This window comes from Myotis lucifugus, unplaced genomic scaffold (assembly GCF_000147115.1).
Source record: "Myotis lucifugus unplaced genomic scaffold, Myoluc2.0 scaffold_289, whole genome shotgun sequence".
Lineage (NCBI taxonomy): Eukaryota > Metazoa > Chordata > Mammalia > Chiroptera > Vespertilionidae > Myotis > Myotis lucifugus.
Genome location: NW_005871337.1, coordinates 1,331,764 through 1,356,993, shown reverse-complemented (window position 1 = coordinate 1,356,993; position 25,230 = coordinate 1,331,764).

The window sequence follows — 25,230 nt, the reverse complement described above, 5'->3', positions numbered from 1 at the left end:
TGCTTTTAAGATTCTCTCCTTGCCTTAACCTTTGACATTTTAGTTATAGTGTGTCTAAGGGTAGGTTTCTTTAGGTTCATCTTATTTGGAATTCTCTGGGCTTCCTGGATCTGGATGTCTGTTTCCTTCCTCAGGTTAGGGAAATTTTCACCATGATTTCTTTAAATAATTTTTCTGCCCCTTTCTGTCTCTCTTCTCCTTCTGGACCCCTATAATGCCAATGTTAGTCTGCTTGATGTTGTCTGAGAAGTCCCTTGACTTATATTCACTTTTTCTCATTCTGTTTTTTTTTTTTTTTTTTTTTTTTTTTGCTGCTTTGATTGGGTGAGTTCTATTGCCTCTTCTTTGAGTTCACTGATCTTTTCTTCTGCTTCATCTAGTCTACTGTTGAACCCCTCCAGTGTATTGTTTCAGTTTACTTAATTGTATTCTTCCTCTCTGTGACTTTTATTTGGTACGTTTTAATATTTTTTATCTCTTTGTTGAAGTTCTCACTATGTTCATGCATTGTTTTCCCAAATTCCATGGGCAACTTTATGAGTATCACTTTGAACTCTTTATTATGTAAATTTCTTGTCTCAGTTTCACAAAGTTTGCTGCCCCCTCTTCCCCCTGCCCTGAGCTTTTGCCTTGTGCTTTTGTCTGGATATACCCTTTGTGTCTTCATTTTGCTTGACTCTGCCGGTGTCTCTGCACTGGGTGGAACAGCCGCTCTCCCTGCCCTGAAGGAGTGGCTCTGTGTAGGAGATGAACCTTATCACTCAGCCCTGCCCTGGCTCTTGGTGTCTCTCAAATCTGCAGGACTGTGCCAGCAGCCTGTTTGATTTGTAATGGCTCCCAGGAGTGGGGGGTGTGCGCAGACCTGTCAGTGTCCCGAAGGGCAAGATCTGTCAGCACTGCACTCAGCTGATTGGCAGCCAGACCCTCAGTGTGAATGTGCACAGTCCCAGGGACTGAAGCATAAGCCCCGCTGGCCACCAGCGCTAGGCCTATGGACGTGTCCCCTGGGGGCAGTTTACCCACCTCTTCCTGTCTGTTTATCCATGCTTCTTCCTGAAGTGACATTTTACATGCCATCTTCACAGGGTATACATGGAGCAGATGGAGAAAAACTGATTGAAACTTAAGGAATAAAGGCTTATAAAGCATATTACTTTGTTATATCAACCTGTCACAATATGAATTGATAGCATAAGGCAAGAAATAAGTCTTGCTAAACTCCCAAACATCTGAGAATATGTTGCAGTAAGCTTTTAGGTGTAGAAATGGATTCATACACCTTGGAGTCTTCATTGCAAATCCGTGAGCTTATCTTATTTGTTTATACCTGTTTATATTCTGCCTCTGGGCAAAAAGCACATATTCTCAAGAGCAGAGATTTTATATATCATAATAAATTTAAGACCCCTGGCTCCTAAAACAGTGTTTAGGGAATATATACACTCAATTGTTTATGGAGAAAGTGAATAAATTAAGAATATTGTGATAACTCTCCAACACATAACAGTTATATTTCACACTAACATTTCTACAATAGGAAAGAGAAAATGATTATTCTGTAACTTTCATTCTCTTTCAAAATGTTCTAAATTAATTTGTTCTAAAGAGCTGAAACCATCCTTCTAACATTGAGAGCAGCTTCTTTCAGATCATGGAAATCCTTTGTAAGTTCAGCATATTAATCCTAGAGCACACTGACAGCAAGCCATCCCTACAGCAGCCATTCCTCTCAGCTAGTTTCTTCATTTGCAATATTTAGTTATTTAGCATTGGTCCTGTTTAGAGTGTTTCAATATTGTAGGTAAAGGACTCTATGGCTTGAAATAAAATTGTATTGTATATAATGCCCAAATGAAAATTTGCTTTTATTGTTAAGAATGGTAGAATTTATCTAAGTGATTATTTGTGCTATCACAGAAACTGTTACATAGTAACAGTCCTTACTAACTATATGTATTTGAGAATTTACATGGCAGTTTCACACACACCAGTTTATTTGTTACTTACTTTGCTAGCACAGAATTCCTTTGGGGTTAATTTAAAAAAAACATAGCACAGATATTTTAATGTAAGAAGAATTGAAATGAGAAGAGGAGGAAAGCATGACCAGGCATACTAAAGCAGAGTTGTGGAAGGAGAAAATGAGGACTCTTTTTTTAAATCCCTGCCTTCTCACTCAAAATGCAGTAGTTTAGAAACCATTGATTCCTAACTCTGTAGTAACAAATGCTTGTAGGACTCAAACTGAAAATTCCACTGTGCTCAGCAAATATCAAATATAAATGCTGCAGTGTAAATAGCAAATATAAAATGAACCCCTAACCAAACCCAGACTGGACTGTTGGTAATGGATTGCCATAATCATTCTACCGTATACTTTACGTGACTAACAAGTGCCATCAGCAGTTTCACATCAGCTGAGAAGGCGAGGCAAATGCACTTGTTGACATTGTTTCAGAAATTACAAGCAGTAAGAAACAATTATTAGTTTATGTTTTTGATCACACAATGTGACTTCAGTAACTGAAAGGGGTTGGTCAGAGCGTTACATGAGCAGACTTATGTATGTAATTAATGTTGGTAAAATTAAAATGGAGTCTTATAATGTTAGAATAATAAATGTAATCCCAATGGGAACCACAAAGTGTAAAGTTATAGAATTTACATGAAAATACATAAGAAGGGAGTTAAAATTATTTACTATAAAAAAACTAATCACAAAAGAGACAGTAACACAGGGAGGGAGGTATAAACCATATAGAAAACAAATAGCAAATGACAGAAATAAGTCCCTCCACATCAGTAATTACTTTAAATGTAAATGGATTAAACTCTGTCAAAAGATTGGCAGAAAGGATAAGAAAAATTATTGACCTATATGATATCTGCAAGAAATGCAAAAATACAAAATGGTTTAAAGTAAAGAGATGGAAATACATATTCCATGCAAATAGTAACCAAAAGAAAGCAGGGTGGTTATACCAATATCAAACTATATTTTAAATAAAAAATGCCATCAAACAAAGAAGGACATTATATATTAATAAAAAATTCAATAGAGCAAGAAGGTATAATGAATATAAACATTTATACACCTAATTACTGACAATGAAAATACATGAAACAAAAATTAAAAAATAGAAGGGAGTGATAGACATTCCTATACCAACAGATAATTCAGAATCTATCTATTCAGGTAGAATAGATAGATAGAACAACCAGACATAAGATAAAGAAGGAACTAGAGGACTTGGGCAACACAACAACCCCTAGACCTAACAGACATTTACAGAACACTAGGCAACAACAACTGTATACACATCCTTCTCAAGTGCACAGGGGATATTCTTTAGGACAGACCATCTGTGAAGCCAGAGTTTAAGTCTCAATAGATATAAAAAGATAAACATCATACAAGGTATCTCCCCCTGGCAACAAGGGATAAAGTTAGAAATCAATAACAGAAGGAAAACTAGAAAATTAGCAAATTTGGGCAAATTAAAGAACATACTCTTAAGCAACCAATGAATTGAAGAAGAAATCACAATGGAAATTAGAAAATATTTAGAGATAAATGAACATGAAAGGATCACACATTAAAACTTGTGGGACGCACACAGAAAGCATGGCTAAAATGGAAATTTATAGCTTTAAATTCCTACATTGAAAAAGAGGTTGATCTCAAATCAACAATGTAACTACAACTTAAGGAACTAGAAAAAGAACAAAAAAAGCCCAACATCGGCAGAAGGGAACCATAAAGATTATAGTAGAAAGACATGATATAGACTATAGAGGATAGTCAAAGAAACCAAAAAGTTGGTTCTTTGAAAAGATCAGTAAAATTGAGAAAACTTTCACAAAATTATCTAAGAAAAAGGAGAGAAGACTCACATTACCAAATCAGAAATGAAGGTGGGCACTATTACCTATTTTATGGAAATAAAAAGTATTTTATTTGGTAACTAGAGGCCTGGTGCACGGATTCCTGCATGGGTGTGTGTGTGTGTGTGTGTGTCCCTCAGCCTGGCCTGTACTCTCTTGCAATTCGGGACCCCTTGGGGGATGTCTGGCTGCCAGTTTAGGCCTGATTGCCACCAAGGCCTTCGGTGATCGGGCCTAAACCTGCAGTCAGACATCCCCCGAGGGATGTAGCAGTGTGCCAAGTGGCAAGCGGCCAGGCAGGAGCCTGAGCCAGGGCTGGGTGCTGCACACTGCTCGCACTCATCCCGGCCCACCGTGCCTGCCTCTGGTAGCACTGCTGTGGAGTCAGGAGAGGCTCCCGCCACCACAGCTGCACTCGCCAGCTGTGAGCTCGGCTTCTTGCCGAGCAGCACTCCGCCTGTAGGAGCACACTGACCACCAGGGGGCAGCTCCTGCATTAAGCATCTGCCCCCTGGTGGTCAGTGTGTGTCAAGCAACTAGTCGACCGGTCGTTTGGTTGTTTCGGTCGTTTGGTCATAACGGTCGCTTAGGCTTATCTATATTATAGATAAGAGATTAATATGAAAAATTGTACATTGGAAGATTGAATAACCTACATAAAATGGGAAAATTCCCAGAATCACAAATGGCCATTTCTCCTGTGGGAATATAAATCCATACAGTCATGGAAAACAGTATGATGGTTCTCAAAAAATTAAAAATATATCCACTATGTGATCAAACAATTCCAATTCTGGGTACTCATTATTGAGACTCATTATTTATTTGGATATATCATGGTCACTCCATGGTATTTCCCATCCTCTTTTTCCTTATTTTGGTGAAAATATAGCCTCTGCTCCTCTTTATATTCCCACTTAACACTATTCTACGTGAGGAGGTGCTCCCTCACCTGAAAAAAGATGGTTTAGAAAACTGAAAACGGTACGAGTGATGCAGAAAGGTAAAGTGTGGAAGAGCTTTCTTTGTAGCTCTAGCATGATGTAATTTTTCAGCTCTAGCATGACGTCATTGATAGCACTTGTTTCTCTCTTACACAATAAGGTGCTCTGTCAGCTGCAAACTGATTTGTTGTTTCGTCAGAAATGCATGAGTAAGTAAAGTATGAATACAAAGGGAGAAGGTCTTATTATGCAAGGTTTGGTGGAAACTGCTGACAGCCAGGCTCACACTGTTCTTGAGGCAATCAATAGAGACAGGTAGAAAAGGAAAAGGAACAGAGGGAAAGACTTAGGATAAAATATTAGAAAGGTTATATATGGATACTTTGGTCAAACTCTAATTAGCGTGGGAAGTGAGTAGAAATGGATCACATAGTTTCTTTAGTGCCAACCTAAATGTGCACATGGAAGTTGCCCAGGGAAAGGAGACAGTATGGGCTCCAAGGCTACAGTGAGGATGGTCTCAGTGCTGCCATATTGGGAAGTGCGATGGACACTCTCCCCTTGCTTTAAGGTACTTTGTCTCCTTGGCCAGTCTCTGTTTTGTTTTACAGACTTGTTTAAAGGAGATTTACAACTTTTTGTCTGTGATATCTTTCCCTTTGCCAATCTATATTATTTATCACTAAATTCTTGTGTACCATGTTTCACAAATATTCAAATTCTCATCTCAGTCTAGCTGTCATTCTCACCATATAGAGATTATTGTTGAAAGTTATTTTTTTAATTACCGAATCTTGATTAGGGTAAAAAGCTAAAAAAGAAAGAAAGAAAGAAAGAAAGAAAGAAAGAAAGAAAGAAAGAAAGAAAGAAAGAAAGAAAGAAAGAAAAAAGGAAAGTGTCAGACTGCATATTGAGGATTTTCTTCTTTATGTCTTTTTATTTTATGTCCCCACTTAAAAAAAAATGGGAACACATTCTATGTTAATTTCTGTAGCTGGGACAACTTTTTTTGGTTCACATGTTTTACGGATCAGATATATTTTATGTTGGCCTGTGCTGTTTGGCCAGATCAAAGGTTTGGCCTAGTTTAGCATTTAAGAGAAAAAACTCTAGAGTCTGGGTTCCAAATCCCAGCCCCAGCATCTCCCAGCTCGGTGATTTGAGGCAAGTTAACCTCTCAGAGCCTCCATTTTTCACCTGTAATGTAGAGAGAATTCTACCTATGAACTATGACTTATGTACATATAAGACTATCTGGCATGTAGAAATAGTCAATACAAGTTTATCTACGATGAGTTTCTGAAAATCAAATAAAGAAGCTGAAGTAATAGTAGCAGGCCTTCAGGTTTCCAACTTCATCCTAAGAAGAAATAAGTCAATGGGAAATCACTCAGTTCTAATGGAGATGGAGCTGAGAGGCGGGATTCATTAAAGGAGGTTGCATCTCCTCCAAGGTTTGGGACCACTGTACAGTTTATTGGGTTTACTCAAATAGTAATTTGATTCCAAACTTGACATTCCTGGCATTCCTCCAAAGGAACAAGCTGAGCACTTGAACGTGATGTCTCTACAGAGGCCAGTTCTGGGCCAGGTGTAACGACAATACCCCCTCTGTCAGCAGTTACATTCATGTGGGGGAGGAAAATCCAGGGTGGAAACCTTCTACCTTAGGGCCAGAGGAGAGGTCTAGGGACAGATGTCCTTGGCACTGGTACTGTTTATTTTATTTTTATTATTACTATTAGCCACCACATAGTGAAATAAATACCCTATTTTTTTAATTGAGCATCACATGTGCTTTTGAATGAGCTGCATGAAATTGAATTGAGCCTTCTAAGAATTCCCCAGAATAGTCCAGAAACCATTCTTAAACACGCATCATGTCTGGTTACAACGTCATCATAATTGATGTCCTATATTTTCTGTTTTTCCACATGACTCTGGCTTGATCCCAACCCACCCATGAATCTCAAGGCCAGACATTACAACCAGGCTATCATGCTCTCAGCTTCAGCTTTCCTTTGACAGATGTTCCCGTATCCTCACAATACTCTGTCATCTCTTCTTTATCCTCACTGTTGCTACAGATGACTAATGATTTTTCCTACTGGGAGTTTTGTATTCCTTCCTTCTGTTCACTAAATTCTCTTCTAGGGGTTTTTCAAATGCCATCCTGATCAAGTTACTCTGTCGGTTTAAAGTATGTAACAGTTCAAAAATTTATACAATAAGGCACAAACTCCTTAATATATCATGCTAAGTGATTATTGACTAGTCTCCATTTATTACCTTACTAGAGGCCTGGTGCACGAAATTCATGCACCAATAGGGTCCCTAGGCCTGGCCGGTGATCAGGGCCAATCTGTGGGGCTATAGGGGGCCCCCGCTGGCATCTGCCTTGTCTGGCCTAGAGCCTGTGGGCTGGGGGCAGCTCCTGCATTGAGCACCTGCCCCCTGGTGGTCAGTGCACATCATAGCAGCCGGTTATTCCCACGTTTGGTCAATTTGCATATTAGGCTTTTATTATTATTATATAGGATTCCCAAATGTGCTCTTCTTCTTCTGGGATTACAATTTCCCAAGTAGGGGAGTGTGTGTGTGTGTGTGTGTGTGTGTGTGTGTGTGTGTGTGTGTGATATGACTCTGACCTTTGGCCTTTCATCTCTCAGCTTGGAATGCTGACAGGGATGAGCCGGGGGTGGATGTCTGCCCACGGGTTAATAGGTTCCCGCAGGATGGGGCACCACAGTGTAGGGATGCCATTTATGTGTAGTAGAGTGAGCCAGGTCTGAGGTGTTATCCAGGCTAGTGTGTAGGCGAATCCAAGCAGGGAATCATTACCTTTGAGACGTCTCTTCCACCCCATCTTGGCATCCTTTTTCTCCAACCTGCTGTCCCCAACCAAATGTTTGGCCACTACAACCTTTGAGCCTCAGTCATATTTTATATAGATGTTTCCCAATGCACTTTTTTATAAATTCTTTTGATTCCTGTAATGATTAATTTCATGTGTCTACTTGAATAGGACGTAGAACCCAGATATTTGGTCAGATGTTATTCTAGATGTTTTGTGAAAGTATTTTTCAGATACGATTACTTTTAAACCAGTAGGTTCTGAGTAAATTACTCTTCATAATGTGGGTTGAGTGGGCCTCACCTAATCAGTTGAGGCCCTGAACTGAAAAAGACAGATCTCCCTGGAAGAAGCCGGGGCGGGGTGGGGGGGTTGTTTCTAGTTGACCATCCTTGGACTTAAACTGCATTTATTCCTGGGTCTGCTAGGTCTCTAGCCTGTTGGCCTGTGCTGTAGATTTTGGACTTGTCAAGCCTCCACAATCATATGAGCTAATTTCTTAAAGTCTATCTATCTATCTATCTATCTATCTATCTATCTATCTATCTATTGTCTATCTATCTATCTATCTATCTATCTATCTATCTATCATCTATTTACCTATTGGGACAGAGAGATGGAGAGAGGAAAACAGAATTTTGATTTTTTCAGTGTGCGTGTGTGGCTTAGGAATTGTCATTTGCTGAAGATGTTTCAAATGTAATCCTTCAAAACAGGAATAAAGGTCAAAATCAGTGTAACAAAAGAAACATCTAAATATACACACACAATACTACTTTATAATGTTACTTTTTAAGTAGAAGAATAAAATAAAGAAAAAGGGGAACTGATTTTTTTTAACAGTAGTTTTTGGCTCACAGCAAAAGAGGGGGAAGTACCAAGATTTCCCATATAACTTCTGCCCCCACTCATGTATAGCATCCCTCATTATTAACAACCCCCACAAGAGTGGTGCATTTATTGACACATCATCATCAGCCAGAGTCCATGTTTACATTATGGTTCCTTCTTGGTGTTGTACATTCTAAGAATTTGGACAAACCAATAGTATGTATCCATCATTATAGTATCATACAAAGTATTTTTACTGCCTTAAGAATCCTCTGTGTTTCTCCCTAATCATCCCTCCCTCCAACATACAAAATCCCTGACCAACACCAATATTTTTACTGTCTCTATAGTATTGCCTTTTCTAGAAGCCTAATATTGAATTCTTTCAATATGTAGCCTCTTCAGGTGGGCTTTTAAAAACTTATTAATATGCATTTAAGTTTTACTAATATCCATGTCTTTTCATGGCTGATAATCCAGTTTGTTTTAGCACTCAATAATATTCTATTGTCTAGGTGTACCTACCACAGTTAATTCATCCATTCACCTACTAAAGGATTGTTGTTGTCTTAATTTGCATTTTCCTGATGATACATTATTTAAAGTATCTCTTTATCTTTTTATTTGCCCTCTGTATATCTTTTTTAGTGAGGTGTCTTTTAAGGTCTGGCCCATTTTTTTAATCAGATAGTTTGTTTCTTGTTGAGAAAGAGTTCTTTCTATGTTTTGGATAACAGTCTGCTATCAGATGTGTCTTTTGCAAATATTTTCTTCCAGTCTGTGGCTTGTCTTCTCATTCTCTTAATATTATGTTTTATAATGCAAAGGTTGCTAGTTTTAGTGAAATCCAGCTTACCAATTACTTCTTTTGTGATTTATGGCATTGTATCTAAAAATCCATTGCATACCCAAGATCACATAGATTTTCTTATGTTGTCATCTAGTGGTTTTATAGTTTTCCATTTTACATTTAGGTTTGTGATCCATTTTGAGGTCATTTTGTGTGTGTGTGTGTATGTGAAGGGTCTAAGGCAGCCGTGGGCAAACTACGGCCCACGGGCCGGATCCTGCCCGTTTGAAATGAATAAAACTGAAAAAAAAAAGACCGTACCCTTTTAAGTAATGATGTTTACTTTGAATTTATATTAGTTCACACAAACACTCCATCCATGCTTTTGTTCCGGCCCTCCGGTCCAGTTTAAGAACCCATTGTGGCCCTCGATTCAAAAAGTTTGCCCACCCCTGGTCTAAGGTCTATATGTAACTTAATGTTTTCCATATGGATATCCTGTTGTTCCAGCATCATTTATTTAAAAGTCTATCTTTTCTCCATTGACTTGCCTTTGCTCCTCTCTCTTGGATGAGTTGACTATATTAATGTGGGCACATTTGACCTGCTTGTTTATTCTTTCATCAACATCCCACTGTCTTGAATACTGTCACTTTATAGTAAGTCTGTAGTCAGGGAGTGTCAGTCCTCCAACTTTGTTCTTCTCCTTCAAAATTGTGTGGGATATCCTGACTCTTTTTCCTCTCCATATAAACTTCTAAATTATATTGTCAGTATCCACAAAATAACTTACTGAGATTTTGATTGGGATTGCATTAACTATTGATAAAGTTGGGAAGAACTGACATCTTGACAATATTGAGTCTTTTTATCCATGACCATTTATTTATTTTATTTATTAATTAATTTATTCCATTCACTCCTTTATTCATTCACTCACTCATTCATTCACAGTAACTCACTGAAATCTCCCAGGCCACCACCTTGAATACCAGCTTCAGCTGAAGTCAAAAGATGTTCAGGGAGTGAGTTGTTACCAGGAAAAGCACAGAAAACAAAGGTAAGGCTCAGAGGCAAATTTAACTTGTCTTCTTCACTGATAAGAGATTCAGAGAAAAGGTCTCCCCCGCTTCCTGCTACAGAAAGGAAGACACCCTTACAAATGTAGTGTCTTTTCCAAGGATACTTCTGCTCGCTTTTCCTAGCATCTCCTGTGTCTGCTCTTTCTTAAAATTATTCAGCCTAAAATGATCCTTGTGCCAAATAGATATATTTTGGGATGACAAATTCTCTTCCCCTACAGCTCTTAGGCTACAAACCTGTACAGCTTGTTACAGTACTGAATGCTCTAGGAAACTGTAACACAGTAGTAAGTACTTGTGTAATGTGCTGTGCTAACCACACACCTACCTGCCTGCCTGGTCGCCCCAACCACTTGCCTGCATGATCGTCCTTAACCACTTGCCTGCCTGATTGCCCCTAACTGCTCACCTGCCTGCCTGATCACCCCTAACTGCCTCTGTCTCGGCCCCTGCCACCGTGGCTTCATCTGGAAGGATGTCCAGAATGACGTCCAGAAGGTTGTTTAGCTGTCCGGTCTAATTAGTATATTATGCTTTTATTATTATAGATGGGACCTTCATCATATATGTGCTAGATCATTGACCAAAAAGTCATTACATGGTATATGATGGAATTTGAATGTTCTACAGTTTGTTGCATTTTTGTATGGCATTCTTAAGTTTTGTTGGAGATGGGTGTTGCATCTGCTTTGTCATTATTGGAATATAACAATCATTTGTTTATTCTTTCAGCAAGAATCTGAAAACATGATAGATTTGCTTATAATTAAACTATAAATTGATATTAGGTCTCCAAAGGTTAAATGTAGAGCATATCATGAATACATACTCCACATTATAGACATCTTTATGATTTCAAATATTTTTATCTTGTGTTCCATCTACATGCCCATGCCTCTATTTGCTTCAGGAAATACTAGTATGGTGACCTAACCTTATGCTAACCATTCTGAGAACTCTCGCCTAAGAAATGTTTGACTGCTTTGCTCCTTCTCATTTCTCATTGCTTCTTTTAGAGTCAGTGGTATCACTACTCACATAAACAAAAATGTATTGAAAACTATTTTAGCTCCAAAGCAAAAAGGAAGGGAATATAAACTTTTTTTTCCAAAGTAAATTAATATTTAGAGCAGTGGGTAGAGAATAGGACAAAAGTGTTTAGAAAGTACCATGAGAATGCAGAGGTGGAAAAGTCCCACAGAGATGTCTTAGCTGGGTCTTGCACTAGTCAGTCACCATGATACCTTACATGACATCATATGCAGTGGGGAGGGATATGAGGAGATGAAAGGAGATGTTAAATAAGAGAGAAATCCTAAAGGGATTGTTTACAGCTCTAACACCTGGACTGTGTCTACCTCATAGGCATTTAGGAGTAATTATTTGGACTCAAGCAGGGCAATGCGTAATCACATTTACATTTCAAAAGCATAGGATAGATGGACTGAACAGCGATAACTTGATGTCAGATAAAACTTATAGTAACCCCTGTGATTTAAAGAGGTCTAAAATTCTCAAATTTTGAAAATATCTGCTTTGTGAAGTTCTTGAACCCAGGACAAGAGACATGTAAAGATATTGTGACTTGAATTTTGAGTCTTTTAATTATTGTCATTATCACTAGCATTCATAAAAATATTAACTATTCAATTTTTGGCAAGGCCCCTTTTCTATGAAGGGAAACTTTCACATTCTAAGGCAAGTATTATTTCAATGTTAAATAGATACATTTCCCACAAGTCTATCGAAATCTGTAAATGTTTGGGGGCTTTATTCCTCTGTCTGACATTCTACAATGAACCCTCAAAAAAGAGATTCTTTCCCCAGGCCAGAGTGGCTCAGTGGGCTGAGCGCTGTCCTGTGCACCAGAAGGTTGCTGGTTCAGGTAAGGGTGCATGCCTGATTTGCGGGTTCCAAGCTAGTTGATGTTTCTCTCTCAGATCTATGTTTCTCTGGCATTCTCCCTCTCCCTTCCTCACTCTAAGTATGTCTTAGGGTGAGGATTAAAAAAAAGAGAGAGATTATTTCATTGAGTCAAGATATTGTGTCCTCAAGAGTTCTTTTATCAGAGTTAAATCCCCTTAAAAGACTTCATTTACATATGAAAATTTTCAAGCTTGGATCTAAAATCATCCCCCCCCCCGAAATTATTAACTTCTTTGTAAATGCCAAGTGACAGAAGTACATCATGGCTGTGAGAATAAGGAGTATCATGGGAAAGGACAGCTTTGTGAAAAGTGATGATGTGATGGAGGGTGAGACCCCAGGCAACTACTGGTTGCTTACAAGTCCTGAGTAGGAGAAGAAAGCGAAGTGTGGGGGAAAGTATCATTTTCAGGCCCAGGGTTCTTGCATTCCAAGGTCCTGCTCTGGAACTACTCTAGCCAGTCATTGTCACTGGAACATCATGTCTACTAGGCTAGGAGAATGTTTTTACTGAGGGCTCAGGTTTCCCATTGTAGATCATGGTTCAAGTCCCTGAGACATTGAAACAACTGCCTCATGTCCCCCAGACTGCTCTCTATGTGTGCGCAGTTTTCTTCTGTGTTTGTTTTCCTGAAAGGTACCCCTTCACCCAGAACACGGACCAAGGACTCGCCCCTTGCGGAAGGTGTGAATGGAGCTTGGCAGTGCACACAGGGCCCTTCACACACATGGTCCCTTATGGTTCTCATGGGGCAGAATGACTTGGAGTGAGCAGAGAATGGGAGATTGTACCTCCATCATCAGGCATGGATTTGACCCTTGAGGCCATTTTGAAGCTTTTTTTAAACAATACAGTACTAAAGAACACATTCAATTTAATACTTTCATTTATAACTTCAATATTTAGATATATGGTGTGTGAGCTTATCTCTTACCTGCACCCCAAAATGTCTGGGCAGCCAGTCGGGGATACCAAAGGCACCCTTTCCTTCTTCACAATTTGTTCCTGAGCACTTTCATTATAATCTCCTCCCAACCACAAAGTACAATTAGATTAAACAAAATAAGAATAAGAAACTCCTAGAATCAGAAAACTGGCTCTGGAGGAGGCTTGGTCTCTTCGTGCTGGATCTGAAGCAGGTGGTAACTGTGATGATGAGTTTTGTCCCCCAATCACCCAGAAAGGTGGTGGCAGAGCCAAGATAAAAAACGCACATAGATGGCCCCTATTTCTCCTTGCCTTTTATCTTTTATTAATTAACTATAGGCCCAGTGCAAGAAATTCGTGAACAGGTGAGGAGGGGTCCCTCAGCCCGGCCTGCACCCTCTCAATCTGGGACCACTAGCTCCTAACCACTCGCCTGCCTGCCTGCCTGATTGCCCCAAACCCCTCACATGCCTGCCTGATTGCCCCTAACGGCCTCTGGCTGCCTGCCTGATCACCCCTCACTGCTTGCTTGCCTGCCTGATAGCCCCTAACCACCTACCTCTGCCTCGACCCCCACCACAGCGGCTTCATCCAGAAGGACGTCTGGAATGACATCTAGAAAGTCATTCACTGTCAAGTCTAATTAGCATATTACGCTTTTATTATTATAGACTAGAGGCCTGGTACACAAAATTTGTGTACGGGCGTTGGGGTCCCCTCAACCCAGCCTGCACCCTCTCCAATCTAGGACCACTCGGGGGGTGTCCGACTGCTGGTTTAGGCCCAATTCTGGGGATTGGGCCTAAACCTGCAGTTGGACATCCCTCTCACAATCTGGGACTGCTGGTTCATTACTGCTCACCTGCCTGCCTGCCTGCCTGATCACCTCTAACTGCCCCTCACCAGCCTGGTCACCCCTTACTGCCCTCCTGCCAGCCTGGTCACCCCCAACTGCTCCCCTCTCTGGCCTGGTTGCCCCATGCAGCCTGATGTTCAGTTGTTTGGTTGTCACTCACTAACCCCCTGCCGGCCTTGTCGCTCCAAGCAGCCTGCTGTTTGGTCATCTGTCCGGTTGTTTCGGTCATGATGGCTCCTGGATTTTTATATATTAGGATGTATATATTATATATCTCTCTTAGCAGACTTATTACTGTGAATAACTCCTTTGTAGGTCTCATCAAGAGTTCAAAAAATATCAAAATATATCAATGCATGTGGCAAAGCCAAGACTGGATGGTATTTTTTGCAGTTGCATTTTAATTTTGTAAACATTGTTATTTCTATGGAATCAGTGACTGACATTTTTAAGGACTGTTAAATGGTATTAGTCAGATAGTCCATTAATATTTATAGAAAACTTCTTATAAACTTGAAATTATGATTTTTCTATTCACATAAATATTAGAAATTCCAGGAGAACATGACAATGTAAACAGCTTAATACTTTACATTCATTTTTGTGACTAATACACATATTCCAAACATTGGAAAAACTAATATAGATCAATTTTAAGAAAATTTAATAAGTGAATTAAATATGGGCTAATGTGTCATACTGGTTTAAAATTGATTAAATAATAATATTGTTCCAAAAGTGAAAAATCTTCAGGAAACATAACTTGCAGTTCTAATATCTAGATCAATTTATTACTGTGTCTGTTTTAATAAGTTATGCAATTCTACTTTACATATCATATTAATATCAGAAACAAAGGACTAAAAATTCTTGCCCAGGAACTTATTGCTTATTTTCCATGCAAGCATCATCCAACTATTTAGCCATATCTTATTACCCCATTCAATTAATTAAAATGTAATGTCCACTCACATTCATCATTTATCAGATACTCATTTGAATTACAATGAATAAAAGAGCATTGGCATTCATTATGGGAAAACACATCTGTGCAGTGAAGGGCAAGAGGTCATGGCTATAGAAAGGGTGCTTAAAAGTATCCCAGTAAAGATGAAGACAAAACTATGTTCAGAAATTGTTATTCACATGAAGGTATTAACGTGTAAATATGAAAGTTTACTGCAACCGTGACCCCACCTATTTTCTCTCATAATGCATTATCCACATTTTACAAAGTTGACCAAACTTTAACCTTGACATCTTTTTATATGTGGTTTTTTATAATTCTTTGAGAAAGGCAAATAGGCACACACAAAAATAAAAGACAAAAATGTTAAAGCAAATGTTTCCAGATTCAAAAATTATATATGTTATTAATAGAAAGGGAATCTCCTTTAAACATTTATTTTTCTATTGAGATCATTTATTCCCATATTCCCTATTACTTTCCACAGATTTTTTTCAATCGATGGTAATCAATAAAAGCTGAGATTTTCCCAGTATTATTGGTGTGTGTGTGTGTGTGTGTGTGTGTTTAATTAAATACACTGCCCTTGTTTTTGTTGGAGGGGTGAGACAGTAATTCAGCAAAATCTGAAAATTTGAGCAAAATCTTTGAAAAGATTTTTGCTCCCATGCATGGACAGAGGACTCATGGCATGGTAATACAGATAGAAAAGATAAAGGTCAATCACTGCTAACTGCAGTTGTCAGTAGCTGTCCTGGCTTGATAAAGGCCTACTGGTGAAATCCATCTTTAAATTACTGGTTTGTGAGAAAGTGGAGCATTCATAGGTTCAAGTGACAGGTAGAGTAGCACTGGGACCAGGGTTTACCTGATTATCCAAGGAGACTGACTGAGCCCATTGACCTTGATGTGTTCAAAGGCAGGGCAATAAAGACAGAGAGCCAACCTGCCACTAAACACATCATCAGAGGCCCTCAGGAATCACAGAGCAGAGACATGTTGAATTTGCTTCTTGGTAAAGAATTCTAGAGATTAAGGTAAACCTTAATCACATTATGTCTCCTGAAAAGTGACTCTGCAGCCATGGACTCCATCAGGAGCCATTCCTGAACTCAGATATGTTTAGCTGTATAGCCCAAAGGAAAGGGAAGCTTGGAGAAAGTCAGTCCACAGTGTGCAGATGTCATCAGAATATTGAAATGCTGTGTCAGATTGAAGACAACATTCCTCCTAGCAAGACATAGATTGTTTTATCTCCTCTTGAATGTGGACTTCCTGGGATGCCTTGACCAATGTGATGTGGTGGAAGCAGACTTATGCCAGGCCCAGTCCTGGTTGTTGAGAAGACTGGATGCTTCCTTATTTTTTTAATTCATTTTTTTTTCATTAATTGATGAGAGAGAGAGAGAGAGAGAGAGAGAGAGAGAGAGACATCAATTTGTTGTTCCACTTATTTATGCATTCATTGGTTGATTCTTGTATGTGCCCTGACTGGGGATCAAACCCCCACAATCTTGGTGTATGGGGATGATGCTCTAACCAACTGAGCTACACAGTCAGGGCCATTCCCTTGGTTTTTTGAGTCCTGGGCTACCATGTAAGAAGTTAGACTTCCTTCTGGAGAGAGCAAATGAAGAAGCCCTGATACTTGATAGGGAGGAAGAGGGCTCCAGCCATGCCCAGGTTTTTAGCCATCACCGCCAAGGCACCAGGAACATGAATGGAGCTATCTTGGACAACCCAGACTAGTGGATCTTGTAGTTAAATACCACCTAATGACCAGAGTCAACACCACAAGGAACCGAAGAACCACCCATAAGTCTCACCTGCTTAAATTCCTGGACCAAAACATTATGGAATATGAAAACTGTTGCTTTTCATCACTAAAATTTGGAGCAGTTTGTTACACAACAATAGGTATCATAAGAAATGCTCATCTTGAATTTGCTTTGATTCTTTTAGTATAATTAATTGTCTTTATTGGAAGGAATATATGTGCAAATCCTAAAACTAATAATTTTTTTTTGCAACAGACAAGAATGACCAGGTAGAAGGGTAGGAACCAACAGAAGAAATATTCAAAAGTGAAATTAGGAAAAGACCTAAGCATTAAGAACAAGAAGAAAAATCTTATTGCTAGATATATTAATTGTACTGATTGGAACTAACCGACTAAAGAATACTGTCTCTATCTTATAACATATTGTTTCTTCTAAATGACATCAACTTTAATTATGGGATAATTACAACTCATAGTAGAATGTGTTTTGTCCAACTGCTTATCTTTAAGAATAGACCACATAAGACTTCCTAAAGGTCTCTCTTAGTTTGACTACTTTAAGGAAATAAAACATAATACAAGGAGCTCCCATTATATTTTACCTTAATCTAATTCCTAATTAATGAAACTAATGATTCATCATTACAAACCCATAGTAGAAGACACTAAAATTGTAGCAATGAGAGAAAAGTATCAGAATAGTCTTCCTTTTTCATCAAAAACACAAATCCACAGTCAATAAAATTCTTACAGCTAAATGTTGCATATAATTTTTAAAGTTTAGAAGTTAAAACAGTTCAGGTAGCTTCCTTAGAAAGTACAAAGATATTAAAGGTCCATTCAGAAATTGATAAAGATAAGAATACTGACTAGGCAGCAAACGTTTTCCTGTAGCGTCAAGGATTGTAATTGACTGAATCTTCATATAAAACATTCATTAGGTGACTCTTTTATTACTTCACATGAACATGGTTACAATTACACTGAGATAACCTTTCAATTTCGGGATGGCTTGTTCAGACTATTTGCAGTTATGACCAAGAGGGTCACCTTTATTCATGCACTAACTGAGCACTGCTCATATTTCATCCCTGCCACTATCTCATGGCTTTACCTTGGAAATTAATCACTTCAATTGACCCTTAAAGGCACATGCCAATTGCACAAAGAAAGTTTAATATCTTGTGATCTTGGCATAGGTAGGAGAAAACACTGACATGAATCATACTTGATGGAAAGATTATGGGAAATTCATTTTGAAACTTTACTCACCAAAACCCAATAGTTTCGGCAAGGAGGTGCACCAACAGGGGAGGTAGGAGGGAAATATGCTCCAGCAGGAGCAAGGAGACCTGATGCTGAGGAGTGCTGGCCAAGTAGAAAGGCCAGTCTGGGCACAGTACACAGTCACACCAGCTCTGCTCTGCACAAAGCTGGAGTTGAAGGTGAGCTGAAATTCTGTCTATACTCTGCTTATCAGTCCACACATAGAGGTGCAGGTCTCATCGGCCCAGACATCGACATGCCTTCCTTTTTCTTATAGATCTACTACAGCAGATGTCTTTTTCTGACTCTCTCTAAGATGACCTTTCAATGGCAATGGCCCCAGGTCTAGCTTTCAATACTGCCCACCTGCATCGTTAGTGTGATCTAGATGGAAGCAGGGAAGGGGCAGTTTATAAGGCCCAGACACCTGAAGTCAGGTGGATTTCAAAATCTTGAAGTTTTGCGCGTAGGTTGAAGAAAGTTATTGTAGTTGACAGCTGGATATTCCTGGATACAGTTAAGATCAGTCTCTTAGTAGAGAGTGATGAGCAGGAGCCACTTTAAGACTTGTAAACCAAACTTGCTAAGAGGTTTAGGGCAAGATCAGGGACCAACCAATGCCATCTGAGGCTGTAACTAATATATGGTGATTTGGTTCTCATTTACTCAGACTGGGTGAGGCTGAGTGGACAAGTTGGTTGTCTTAAATGATATCAAAGATTGGATAAATATTAAAGCTAAAATAAGAATTTATGTGCTATTTTACTTTAATTCATGCTACAACACTCCTTAAGGTTATGAGTTCACTGTCCTCAAATATAGTATTACAAGTAATTGTTAGCTATATATATAAAAGCCTAAGGGACTGAACAATTGAACAACCAAACGACCAGTCAACAGGTTGCTATGACACACACTGACCACCAGAGGACAGACATTCAATGCAGGAGCTGTGCCCTGGTGGTCAGTGCATTCCCACAGACAACCTCCTGTGGCCAGCCAACCTCCGCGGTCCCTGCCCCTGGCCAGCGGGCCCCAATCAGCCCTGATCAGGACTGGGCAAGACGGCAATGGGCCCCGATCACTGGCCAGGCCATGGGACCCCACCGTGCATGAATTCATGCACCAGGCCTCTAGTTAAAATATAAAAAAATATTAACCAATATTGACTTGTGATACCTTTTAAAATACTTTTGATCTATATTGTTAACTATTAGTCCAATTTTTACTTCTGTAAGCTGTGTAAGAATATGACCATTTCATAATATCTTCATACGCAAAGGAATTATCATTCAAATAAGATCTCTGTAAATCTTAGAAGCAAAGAATTACATCTAATTTATTTTTTATTCAATATGAATTATTTTATTTGTAGTGAATTGAACTGTTGTTATCCTCCTAATGTTCTACTTTGTGACTTGCATATGTACCTCCTTGTAGGTATTTATTTTTTATTATATGAAAAGTAGATCACTGAACCCCATAAACATAACTGAAGTGGATCTAAACTTATGAGGATTCTCCCTCTCTCTAGTATTATGAAAGCAAATAAACTAATTTCGAGTATCCTGCTTATCCGCTCTGGTCTGCGTGCTCCTAATGCAGTGGAACAGTGTGACGTTTGCAGGATGTTAGGTGGTGGAGGTCTCTGTGGACGATGCTGTGGTAGAAACCAGGAGTTTCTCTGACTCTGGGCCTGCACTGTGAAGGTATTCCATTGGGCCTGCCAGATAAAGGCAATATGCTTTGGAGCTTCTGGTAGATAAGCACAGAGAGAAATACCGTAGCCAGGTCAGTAGCTGCATAGCAATGCCTGTGTCTCTGCTGACTTGCTCCAGCACAGACACTGCATTGGGAATAAGGGCTGCAATGGCAGCCACCGCCTTATTAACTTGACTCTCCTCCACAGACTTTCCCCAAGACCCCAGCGTTCTTCTCAGAAACCAAGAGTTTGGTTAAAGGAGAAGGGGATTTGACCCTGCACCATAGTCTGCAAACCTCTGCTTTATTGGGCTACTCACCTTTTTTATTCTGATCACTGGTCCATCCCTGCTGCCCTTAATGGGTCATGTGTCCACCTTCTCTTTGATGGTTAGAGGTTACCATAGTGCCCATAATACCCATAGAAATAAGAGGGATTCTCTCAATGATGGTATTCCAATAGCCATGTCTGGCTTATAAAAGAGATGAACTATCAAGGATAGAAATGCTCGGCTCACTGAGTATTTCTCCACGCCTTAGTAAAAAGAGGACCTCCTGTGCTTCTTTGGAACATTCAGGGCGAGTGTGCAAGCCACATATGATAAATATTTGCCAACATCCCTATATCCTTAACATTTAGATTATTTTTCTTACCATCATAATAATTTTCTATATTTTAGAAAAATTTTAATTGTGGTAAAATATATATAAAAGTAACCATTTTAATCACTTTAAAATTTTTTTATTTTTCAATCATAGTTTACATTTAACACTATTTTGTACTAGTTTCAGATGTACAGGACAGTGGTCAGACAAGCATATGCTTTACACAGCATATACATCACCCCTCCCCCATATTTCAAGTACCACTGGGCACCATACATAGTTATTACAATATCATTGACCATACTCCTAATACCTGTGACTATTTTGTGACTACCAATTACTACTTCTTAATCCCTTCACCTTTTTCATCAAGCTCCCCAACCATCAGCAGTCTGTTCTCTGTATCCATGCATTTGTTTCTCTTTATTTGTTTAGATTCCACATGATTTCACATATAAGTGAAATCATATTTGTATTTGTATTTCTCTATCTGACTTATTTAACTTAGCATAATAACCTCTAGGTCCATCTAAGCTGTCACAAATGGTAAGATCTCATTCTTTTTTATGGCTGAGTAATATTTCATTGTGTATATGTAACATCACTTTTTTTATCCACAGGTCTGTTGATGGGCATTTGGGTTGCTTCCATATCTTGGTTATTATAAATAATGCTGCAATGAAGGTGCTTATATTCTTTTCAACTAGTGTTTTGGGTTTCTTTGAATATATACCCAGAAGTGGAATTGCTGGGTCATGAAATATTTTCATTTTTAATATTTTGAGGAAACTCCATACTGTTTTCCACAGTGGCTGCACCAATCTGCATTCCCATCAATAGTGTTCCCCTTTCTCCACAACCACACCAACACTTATTTGTTGATTTATTGATGATTACCATTCTGACAGGTATGAGGTGATATCGCATAGTGGTTTTAATTTGCATCTCTCTGATGACTAATTTACTGCTGTATTGCTGACAATTACCTAAAAGAGAAGTTTGGGTGCTTCACTGGGCTGGAAAAAGTTTAGCTAAGTCAGAAAGCAGGTCTAATTAAGCAAGTTTATCCTATATATATATAAAAGGCTAAGTTTACTCATGTATGCGTGATACATATAAAGCTCTTGCTGGCGCCAATTGCACACGTGTGTTTTGATCTGTCATTGTCAATTGTGAATTTGGATGACAATTCTATTATAGAGAAAGGGAAAATAGAGATATTAAAATATTTCTTCTAATTAATTTCCTTTCAATGTGCACAAATCCATGCACCAGGACACTAGTGATGTGATAAAATGTTATTGGGAGAGGTAACTAAATTAAATTTGTTGGTGAAGAAGAAATCTCTTTTAAAAAGTCATGTTAGCAGATATTTCATTGGTATTCAGAAGCTAGCCTTGCAAAGATTTGTAGAGAAATGCAAAGTTTATCCTCTCCCTAGTAGGAGCACATAGATTATGGAGCAGGAAGGTGGCTATGGGTCTGGGTCTTGGTGAGTAAGCAGAAAAAGAGGACATTATGTTGAAGAGGCAGCAGCATCCAGGACTCTAGGGCTCTGTCACCCAGGACACAATGGTTACAGTTTTGATTTTTTTATCAGTGTAAGATAAAGAGCAATTAATAGGTTTTGGCCAGGCAGTAACATGACCTGATTTATATTAAATAAAAATTACTCTTTTTACTGTATGGAAAATAGATCGTCTTATTGATTCATCTGATTGCCCTTTGAAAGGTGAGGTATTTTTTGGGGGGAGGATGGGCAGTGACTGTGCCATTATAATCTTCTTCTTTAGCATCTCACATTACTTGAAACTTGTAGGTGTTTTAAAAAATCTTTTGAATAGATGAAAGAATGATTGCGTGAATAACTAAAATAAATGAATGGAACAGAGCTGTTTCTTTAAGGGATTGTAGAAAGTGGAAAAGGAGGGACAAGTGGCAGCAAACATGTGTCGAACATCCTTCCGGGCAAGACCAATATTCTATGGTGATGACAGGGACAGGGAGACTCATCCAGTTAGCAGGCTGGCTCTTCCCTGAATGTCTGCTCGGAGCACAAAAGAGTGGCACCTAGTTGCCCTTTCCCAAAAGGACTCTTACTAGAACATGCATTAGCGCCAGCCTGAGCATGGTCACATGCACTTTTCTGAATGTCTGTGATCCTCAAGAGTGCATTACAAGTGCTGAGAATTAAGGCTGAGAAGGCACGGAGAAGTGTGGGCAGGACTAATGACAAGAAGAGCTTTTGTGTACTCAGCATTTGCAACGGACTACCATCCATATTCAAACTCTCGGGACTCAAATATTTGGCAGGACACAATTATTAAAATAAAATTCATACTGAAAAATTTTACTGGACGAAAAGGAATTACACTTTTGGAAAAACATACTTTAAACTTGAAACATGCTTTAAACTTGAGGAGTCTCTAATCAGTTTAACACAGTATGACCCGTGTATTAAGTAAATACTGGAGCTATGGGATGGCTAATAGATTTCAACATTTGAAATAAATGTCACATGCAGATGAAACTAAAGACCGATTTATGGTATAAATACTTTATTCTCTTTCCAACATTAAATTTATAAAAGTACACTTGTGTTCTCTGACAGTCTTTGCCTGGTTTTTGTCATAATTTTTATGCAAAGCTGAATATATTGAAATACTCAACTATACCCCATTCTATCACAGAATCATGTATCCAACAGAACCTAAACACAGACCCCTTAATCTGAATGGAATTGCACTTAATAAGTACATTTGCAAGAATGTGTTTTTCCTGCAATGACAATATGTAAAGGAAAATGCAGGTGCTAAAATAACCTTTTCCCAAATTCAAATAGCTATGTATTTACTACTCAAAAATGCTGCCAGCCACATATTTTCCAGAGCAAGAATAATGGTGCTCTGAGAAAGTGCAGGCTATCCACAGTCCAGTCCTTTTCAGTTCTTCACAAAAATAGGCATTAATGGAATACAATAGCTGCTAATGGGCTATTGAACAACAGGCTAGAAAGGCAGCTAGACTGGGGTGATCCACGGCAATTAGCAAGTTCTTAAAATTGTCACAGGGTGAAGCACTGGTTGTTCAGACATCAATCTAAGCAGCGGTAGAGGACTCAATGCTGACACAGGCCACACCTGAATTTCTGCCTGGTAGGTTTCATATTGGCTGGTCAACTTATAATTAACATGATATATGGCAGGAAACTTTTCCATTTAAAAAAATTAAAGGTTCTGAACATAATTATCTTACTAGAATTTAAGTGGAAAAACTAAAGTTATTTCCCAAGGGAAGAATCAAACACGACCCTTCACGAGGGTGGAAGGAATCTTAGAGCTTCTCAGAGTCTAAATTTTATGAAGCAATAAAAATTCTCAGAGAAGAGCCGGCTAACTTCATATTTGCATATGAACTGTGACCAGTGACTCACACTAAAAACAATGTGAAGGTAAATTTACAGTTGAGCTCAGGGCCTGCATAGCATGGTGTAAATGAATCAAACCACATACAGTAAATTTCATGGACAGTTACGTTTTAGTTCTGGTGGTGCACATCACAGGTGGGCTCCCATTACAGAGAGATGCTTGTTGGGAAGATAACAGCGTGAAATAAAAAGTCTCCTCCTGCTTTAAGTATCTGAGCTCCAGAAGAAAGAGAATCTCAGTGGGGGAGATAACAAGTGGAGACAGGAACAGAAAAGAACCAATCCCAGCGCCAAAAATAAAAGGAAGAATCAAAGCTACACCACCTGTGTGACTCTCTGAACAATTCCCTGGCGAAAAGAATCAATTCAACTTCCAATTTGTGGCCGAGCTGTAGAAATGGGTCTAGGAAAATAAAAAAAAGGATTGGTTGGGGGAGGGGGCTGGAGAGCCTGCTGGATAGTTGTTTGATTGAGCTCAACTTTGCTCCATCAGATGAGAAAAATCAACGTTTTACTGTATGTTGGTAGAACATTTATGGATTTTAATTCTGCCAGAATCTACATGCTCATTTTGGCTCATAGTGGAGTCAGACAGACCATATCACCTAACATGTTTAATCTGAATTTATCAAACATTCAACTTTACAGTATTCCTATCATTGATCTAAAGAGCCAGACATTCGGTATTCATAAACAAAGTTCAGCAAGTAAAATCAGATCACTGGAATCACATATATACTTGGTATTTTGAAGTCTCAGGTATACTTTCAAAGCCTGGAAAGACATTATACAACTCTTCAATATCAGGTTTTATTGCCATTTACAAGCCCTCCTTTTCTCCACTCTCTGCAGGGAAAAGTAATATTTTAGTACAAAATTTGCTTGTCTTTAAATCTTCTGAATCTAGTAAAAAATTAACTTTCTGTAAATCTGCAAGTAAACAATAACATGGATGTCTTAAGCTGATAAGAGATAAATAGCCCAAGACAATCCCATGCATTATTCTCTCTGTTATTAAAAGTTACAGTGAAGTATTGTTAGGAGATTTCTTGTCATTATTTTTATAAGGTTTTTATCCAAAGAATGACCACTTCTCTTCCAGACGTTCCTCAAGATCTATGGACTAAGTGTGTAGAGGGCACATAAAATAGATGGCAAAAAACATTTTTGTATCAAACTGTATGGTCATTTAAAATAGAAAGGTGAAAGTACAAAGAAAGGGATAAGAGTTATTTTTGAACCAAAGTATTAATTCTGATCATGTCCATGGAGATTGGGGTTGCAGGCTGCCTCAGAGCAGCTCTCTCAGGGGTCTCGACATAGGCACTTCATGTGGAAATAGCTTGTATTTCTCCAGTTACACTCACCCATTCATGAGGTGGTCATA